The sequence below is a fragment of the Pteropus medius genome, unplaced genomic scaffold, assembly GCF_902729225.1.
Source record: "Pteropus medius unplaced genomic scaffold, Ma_sr-lr_union100, whole genome shotgun sequence".
Lineage (NCBI taxonomy): Eukaryota > Metazoa > Chordata > Mammalia > Chiroptera > Pteropodidae > Pteropus > Pteropus medius.
In genome coordinates, this window is record NW_024342257.1 from 5405202 (window position 1) to 5413315 (window position 8114).

The window sequence follows — 8114 nt, forward strand, 5'->3', positions numbered from 1 at the left end:
AGAATAATTGGAGAAAGTGAAGAATAAGAATTTTTACCTGTCTGGTACATCATATGGTGGTGGTAGTGGTGATGGTTTGCTTTGGCTTAGGGCACTAAGGAATCTGGTTATGGCCTGTTTGTGTTATCTAAGGATGAGGCAAGGCAGATATCCCTTAAGATTAAAAGCAGAGGTTGCTTGTAGCAAGGACCTAATTTATTGTTTGTCTAAAAACTTTCTTCCTCTGTCTCTTTCTCCTCATGGGTGATCTAAGAGGTAGTGATGAGGGCTGATATATGGAGAAAAAAATTTCTAAAGTTATTGGAGCATATATAATCTATAAAAAAAAATAACCTCTCCGAGTCGAGTCTGGGCTAGTACATTCCCTGACTTCCACAGCATATGACTATGCCATATGTGCAATAAAATATAAAATTCTATCTGCCAAATAGCCTCTGTTTTAATATATATTACTTCAGGCCCCTAAGAATCATGTGTAGAAAAGGGAATGAATCCTGGTAGCTGCCAAACTATGATGCAGGTGAGTGGGCAGGTAGTATTGTACCAGTTCTAGAGAATAGGCCGGGAAGCTGGATGAATCTGCAGGGTCAATGAGTGGCCTTTGATATGTTTTGAATTCCCACAGATAGGACCTGCTAATTTCTTGCTTTGATATCACTTACTGAAAAGTGGGTTCAGTTACTGAGGAAAAGATCCTTCCAAGTTTCCCAGGATGGATAGGAAGTGTCTGAGGAATTGTGACTCCAAACTCTAAATGCTCATAGCCTAAAAGGCTTTGAACAGTCAGTGCTAGCATGAAAGTATGTGTGTGTGTGTGTGTGTGTGTGTGAATGAGAGAGAGAGAGAGACAGAGAGACAGAGAGACAGAGAGGCAGAGACAGAGAGACAGAGAGAGAAACTGTGTTGGAGAAGGGGTATTCAGGACATCTTATGAATTGTCGTTTAATTCTAGTGTGGATGAGGAGATCCATGCCAAACACAACAGGAAGGCAAAATAGCTGGTGAAATAATTACACCAGAAATAAGTGACTATTCATCCCTAGGAATAAAAGGAAACAGACTCTGTATTTACACATGCATGAAGTAGTTAAAAAGACAGTGACTTTGGGGGTTTGGGGAACTTAAGTTTAGCTGAGAAGCTGGTGAGTCAACTCAGAGGGGGAAAAAAAAAACTAAGGTGACTGTTATTAATGGATCTGATTAAAAAAAACAAAAAAAACAAAAAACTCCTGGGAGCACTTGAGAGTAGAAATAATATCCTGGGTCTGGGCATTGTGAATTGGGCTTCTCACAAGTTTTAGAATGAAACTACAAATATGTGCCAAAACTTTTTACTTTACAAGTTATAGAGGAATCATTAAAAATCTTCCCAGGAGGTGTGTGTGTGTGGAGAGGCAGGTAGGCTAAACTTGAAAATTTGCATTTCGCTGAAAGGTAAAGATATATTCAATTCTTAGGCAGTTAAAATGGCTTATTTGTAGAATTAACCCCTGCCATAAATAATTATATCTTAAAATTGAAAAAAAGCATCTCTAATTTTGCAAACCTTAAGAAACATTTAGGAATGTACATTTCAAAGGTGAAAATGATTATAAAATATTCTTTATCAGCGGCTAGTTTTTTTTTAATTTTAGGGGTATAATATGTGCTATTTGAATATTGTGAAGTAGGTCCTTAATAGGATGAAAGGCTATTACTACATTTTTATGTTGCACAAGTAAGTAAAAGAGGACACAGGATTTGGATGGCTAATGTTCAGTCCTGTGTTGGTTTGCATTAAATCCTTTTTATAGGAATATTGGTACTTTCGAAATTAGTTTTTTGCAATTCTATTGCCATTTATTATTTATTTATTTATTGCTATTGAGTTGTAAGAGTCCTTACGTATTGTGGATATCAATCTTTCATCAGACATATGGTTTGCAAATATTTTCTCTCATTCTATAGGTTGCTTTTTCATTCTGTTGATTGTTTCCTTTATTATGCAGAAGCTACGTTTCTCCAAAGACAAACCAATGACTAATAGATGTATGAAGAGATGTTCACTAAACAGGGAAATGCTAATCAAAACTACAATGACATATTGCTACACATCTGTTAGGATGGCTGTTATCAAAGAAAATAAAGATAAGTGTTGTCGAGGGCGTGGAGAAATCGGAATCCTTATATACTATTGGAGATAAAAATGGTACAATTGTTATGAAAAACACTATAGCAATTCATCAATAAATTAAAAACAGAAATACTATGGTTCAGCAATCCCATTTCTGGGTATATAGCCAAAGAAAAACAAAATTGAAAAGACTACCTTGAAAAGACATCTGCATCCTCATGTTCATTGCAAAATTATTTATAATAGCCAAGACATAGAAATGACCTGTGTCCATTGAAGGATGAATGGATAAAGAGAATATGATGTATATATATTTTATGTTACATGTTATAGTATATGTAATCTATGTATAATGGGATATTTTTCACCCATAAAAAATAAAATCCTACCATTTGCAACAACTGGAATGGACTTTGAGGGCATTAAGCTAAGTGAAATAAGTCAGACAGAGAAGGACAAATACCATATGGTCTCACCTATATGAGAAATCTTAGAAAAACAAAGTCATAGAAACGGAGAACAGATTGGTGGTTGCCAGAGGCAGGGAGGAAAGTGTGTGGAAAATAGGTGAAAGTTGTTGAAATATACAAACTTCTAGTTATAAGATTAATGATTCTGGGGATGTAATGTATAGTATGATGACTACAGTTAATAATATTGTATTGTATATTTAAAAGTTGCTAAGATAGTAGATCTTAAAAGTTCTCATCACAAGAAAAAATGTAACTATGTGGGGCAATTGTTAACTAAATTTACTGTGGCGATTATTTCACAATATATACAAATATCAAATCATTATATTGTACACCTTAAACTAATACAATGTTATATGCCAATTCTATGTCAATAAAACTAGAGAAAATAAAATTAGCTGAACTAGAGGGGCATTATAAAAGACTGGATAGCCTAATACCAAAAATGTGGAATTTTTGCATGTGTCATTGCCCAATTTTTAATCCTAGGTTATTAACTAAATTGGTAAAATGATCTGAAAGCCAAACAAAATAGATTTTTTGGCTATATTTACCAAGCCAGCTGACAGTTTGTAATCTATTGGTAAAAAGAGATGACAGCCTCTTTTAAAAGCTGCCTGAAGGTCAGGATGAGAAGAGCAATGTTTGGATATTTTTTCATTATCATTAATTTTCTTTATTGGCAACTTTTCCAAAATCAAAGAAGGACTTGGAATTAAAACAAACTCTTCAAATCCCTAGTTATAATTACATTGTAGAAAAGACACATTGGAAAGGATGGGGAAATAAAGTGACACCAGTGTTGTCTTTGGGTGGCAAAGTTAATGGTGGTTTATTCTCTCTCTCTTTCTTTTGCCAGATTTTATATAATAAGAATGAATTTCCTTTATATTCAAGGAAATTTTTTACTTAAAAAAATAAAAAGGAGAGATGGTGACTAAAAATGGAAACCCACACAGCTTAAGAAACAGCTTCAGTTTTCATTCCTTGTTGTGGGTTAGGATTCAGGTGCTGACACCAAACTCTTGCCCCAAGCTTTGAGAATTAACGAGGAGTGCACAGGGATCCCATGTCATCTGAGACAAAGGGATCTGGGCTACTACCCTTTGGTACTTGGACATTTCTTGTTCTGGACTCCTGGCTCCTTGTTAGAGGCCAGTCATGGTGACAATTCTCTCATCTTTGGGGTCCCAGAACTTCACCAAATGGCCCTATTGCATTGCTTTCCTTACAAGAAACTACCAGTTTGGCATGACTCATGATTATCAGTAATATAGAGTCCTGGTGAGATAGCCAGAAAAGTTACAACAAGAAGCACCCAGTTGGCTAAATGGGTCAATATTTTTTAATTAAATTTATTAGGGTGATATTAGGGTGATATATAAATTTTGGGGTTAATAAAATTATATAGGTTTCAAATGTAAAATTAAATTTTATGTCATATGTATATTGCATTGTGTTCATCACCCAAAGTAAAATTTCCTTTCTTCACCATATATTTGACCCCTTTTACCCTTATCTACCTTCTCCCTTCTCCCTTTACCTCTGGTAACCACTATGAGTTTTTGTTTGTCTTGTTCATTCGTCGCTTTCAGTTTTATATCCCACATGTGAGTGAAATCACGTGGTTCTCAACTTTTTCTATCTGACTTATTTTGCTTAGCATGATAATCTCAAGATCCATCTATCTTGTCACAAATGACAGTATTTCATCTTTTTTTTATGGCTGGGTAATATTCCATTGTATATATGTACCTCATCTTTTTTATCCAATCATCTATGGAAAGACACTTTGTTTTTTTCCATGTCTTGGACACCATGAAAAATGCTGCAATGAACATTGTGGTGCATATATCTTTATGGACAAATGTTTTCAATTTTTTTTTTGAGTAGCTGCCCAGAAGAGGGATTGCTGGGCCATATGGTAATTCTATTATTAATTTTATACGGAAACTCCATACTGTTTTCCAGAGTGGCTGTACCAATTAACATTCCCACCAGTACTGTATGAGGGTTCCTTTTTCCCCACAACCTCTCCAACACTTGTTATTACCTGTCCTATTGAAGATAGCCTTTCTAATGAGTGTAAAGATGGTATCTCATTGTGGTTTTTATTTGCATTTCCCTAATAGCTAGTGAAGTTGAGCATCTTTTCATATGTCTGTTGGGCATTTGTATGTCTTCTTGGGAGAGGTGTTTTTTCAGGTCATTTCCCCTTTTATTAATTGGATTGTTTTTTTTCTGTTGTTCAGTTGTATGAGTTCTTTGTATAATTTAAATATTAGCTCCTTAATGAAGAAGTTGCAAATATCTTCTCCCATTCAGTTAGTTGCCTCTTTGTCTTGTTTCTTTTGCTGTGTAGTAGTTTTTTTTTTTTTTTTTTTATTTGATAGAGTCCCATTCATTTATTTTTGCTTTTACTTCCCTTGACTTTGAGGTCAAATTCATAAAATCTTCTCTAAAACCAAAGTCCATGAGTTTAGTACCTTTACTTTCTTCTATGCAATTTACAGTTTCAGATCTTATATTTAGGTCTTTGATCTATTTTGAGTTAATTTTGTTGTATGGTGACAGAGAGTAGTCTAGTTTCCTTCTTTTGCATGTAGCTTTCCAATTTTCCCAGCATCATTTATTGAAAAGGCTTTTTTCCTCCGTTGTATATTTTTGGCTCTTTTGTCAAAAATTATTTGCATATATATACAGGGGTTGATTTCTGGGCTCTCAATTCTATTCCATTGGTCTGTGTGTCTGTTCTTCTACCAATAGCATGTTGTTTTGATTATTGTCACTTTGTAGTATAATATGAAGTCAGGCAGTGTGATACTTCCTCCAGCCTTGTTCTTCTTTCTCAGGATTGCTTTGGTTATTTGCGGTCTTTTGTGATTCCAGAAGAATCTGATGATTCTTTTTTCTATTTTTTAAAAAATGCCATTGGGATTTTTATGGAGATTGCATTAAATTGCTTTGGGTAATATGGCCATTTTAACTATGTTGATTCTTCCAACCCATGAACAAAGGATATCTTTCCATGTCTTTTCAATTTCTTTTAATAATGTTTTATAGTTTTCAGTATATAGGTCATTCATTTGCTTCCTTAAGTTTATTCCTAGATATTTTATGCTTTTTGTTGCAATTGCAAGAGTAATTTTTTTTTTCATTTCTTTTTTCTAAAATTTCATTGTTAGTGTATGGGAACACTATTAATTTTTGTATGTTTATTTTGTATCCTGAAACTTCACTGTATTTCTTTATTATTTCTAATAATTTTTTGGTGGAGTCTTTAGGGTTTTCTATATAAAGAATCAGTCATCTGCAAAAAGTGACAAAAATTTGATTTTTTCATTCCCTATTTGAATGCTTTCTATTTCTTTCTCTTGCCTGATTGCTCTAACTAGGACTTCCAATATTATATTGAATAATAGTGGTGATAGCGAACAGTCTTATCTTTTCTTGAGTTTATTGGTAAGGCTTTTAGTTTTTCACCATTACGTATAATTTTAGCTGAGGGTTTGTTGTATACGGCTTTTATTATGTTGAGGTACTTTTCTTCTATACCCATTTTCTTAAATGTTTTATTCATAAATGAATGCTGTATCTTGTCAAATGCTTTTTCTGCATCTATTGATATGATCATAAGACTTTTATCCTTTATTTTTTATATGATATATCACATTGATCTATTTGCATATGTTAAACCATCCTTGTGCCCCTGGAATTAATCTCATTTGATTGCGATGCATAATCTTTTTAATGTTTTGTTGTATTCAATTTGCTAATAATTTATTTAGGATTGTTACATCTTTGTTCATAAGAGATATTGGTCTATAATTTTTTTTTTAGTGTTATTTTCAACAGGTTTTGGTATAAGGGTAATGTTGGTTTCATAAAATGAGTTAGGATGTATTGTCTCTTTTTCAATTTTTTGGAAGAGTTTGTGAAGAACAGGTATTAAATCATCTTTGAAAGTTTGTAGAATTTAGTAGTGAAACCATTTGGTTCTTGACTTTTACTTTAGGAGAGGTTTTTCAATGATAATTTCAAATTCCATACTTTGATTGGTCTATTTAAATAATCCAGTTTTTGTGATTCAATCTAGCAAGGTCGTATATTTCTAAGAACTTGTCCTTTTCTTCTAGGTTATTAAATTTGGTAGCATATAATCTTTCATAGTATTATTGTCTCATCCTTTATATTTTGGTGGTATATAGTGTAACTTCTCTCTCATTTCTGATTTTGTTTGTTTCTCTTTTTTCTTCCTTATTAAGTCTATACAGGGGTTTGCCAATTTTATAGATCTTTTCAAAGAACCAGCTCTTTGTTCCATTATTTTTTTCTATTTGCTCTAATTTTTTGATGCATGCAAGAGTGAGAATTCCAAACAAGTTGAAACAATGAGGGAAGAGAACTCCCCAAAGTCCCTGAAGGATGTTGGATGTGAGTAAACAGCAATCCTTTCCTTTGTAACGGACAACGGAGGAGCTACAAACTCTGGAGACTCAAGGCTGGGGTCAGGGGTCGGGGGCTTTCCAGAGGCCATCACAAGAAGGCATTTCACCACTCTAAAAGGCACCCAATGCCGTCCCAGGACTGTTTGGCGTTGGTGCTGCATGTATCCTTTAGCCATTGACGGAAGAAGTCTTCATCTTTCTTTAGTGCCAGAAACTGGCCAGGGACCACAGTGCTCCTTTCCTCTAGCTTCTTGTCCAGGACTTCAGCAATCCTGGCCAGGCTCCCCACTGGCTTTTTCCCATGGGCTCTGCCATGAAGTATTGGTGCTTTGGGGAGGTCGTCATCTTGAACAGGATTAATCGAAAGCTTTAGTTCCCATTAGAGCTACTCCCCAATGTTTAGATTTTAAGTGAAAATTAAAGTGCTGAAAGGATTTGGCTGACACTTTTGAAGCTCTGAGTTATGTAGTATAATGATAAATTTAGTATTTTTTTTCAGTCCTGGGAGATATTTTTTATTAACTTGATAATCTTAATTAGAACGTGGAAAAACTTATCTTGAGGTTATTTTAATTACTGGCATTTTTAGATTATGAGCTTGAAATCATTAAAGGTAGCATGGTGTCAATCTATGACATATTTTTTAATCCATACAAAAATTCAGATATTTGAACTGAAACTGAAATAAACTGCAACTCTTTGAATTTCCAGTGCTACTTTTATTTGGAAAAACTGGAACTCAACTAAAGATGACTGAGAATGAAATATAAAGGCATGGAGACAGGAGTGTCTGTGAATTGCAAATTGGATATTCTGTAATTAGAAAGATACAGTGCAGGAACTGCCTTGAAATAAACAATGAGAGCAGGAAAACTATGTAGGAGAAAAAAATAAATTTTGATGGTGGGACTCTTCTTACTGAAGCATCGAGTAAGATTAAGGAGTAGTTAACACAGGAATATAGGTGGATTTCAGTATAAAGGCCATCTGTTAGTAAAGGTGATAAAAGGTTTCATCTTACATGAGGAAACAGACAATGTGAGAAATGGAGAGGCTGAAGTAAAGATATTGCCAATATGG

General features: G+C 34.1%; 1 pseudogene; it reads right to left on the bottom strand.

Annotated features, from left to right (window-relative positions):
- Positions 1-7122: 7122 nt before the first annotated feature.
- LOC120599926 (barrier-to-autointegration factor-like) lies at positions 7123-7379 on the bottom strand (annotated as a pseudogene).
- Positions 7380-8114: the final 735 nt, after the last annotated feature.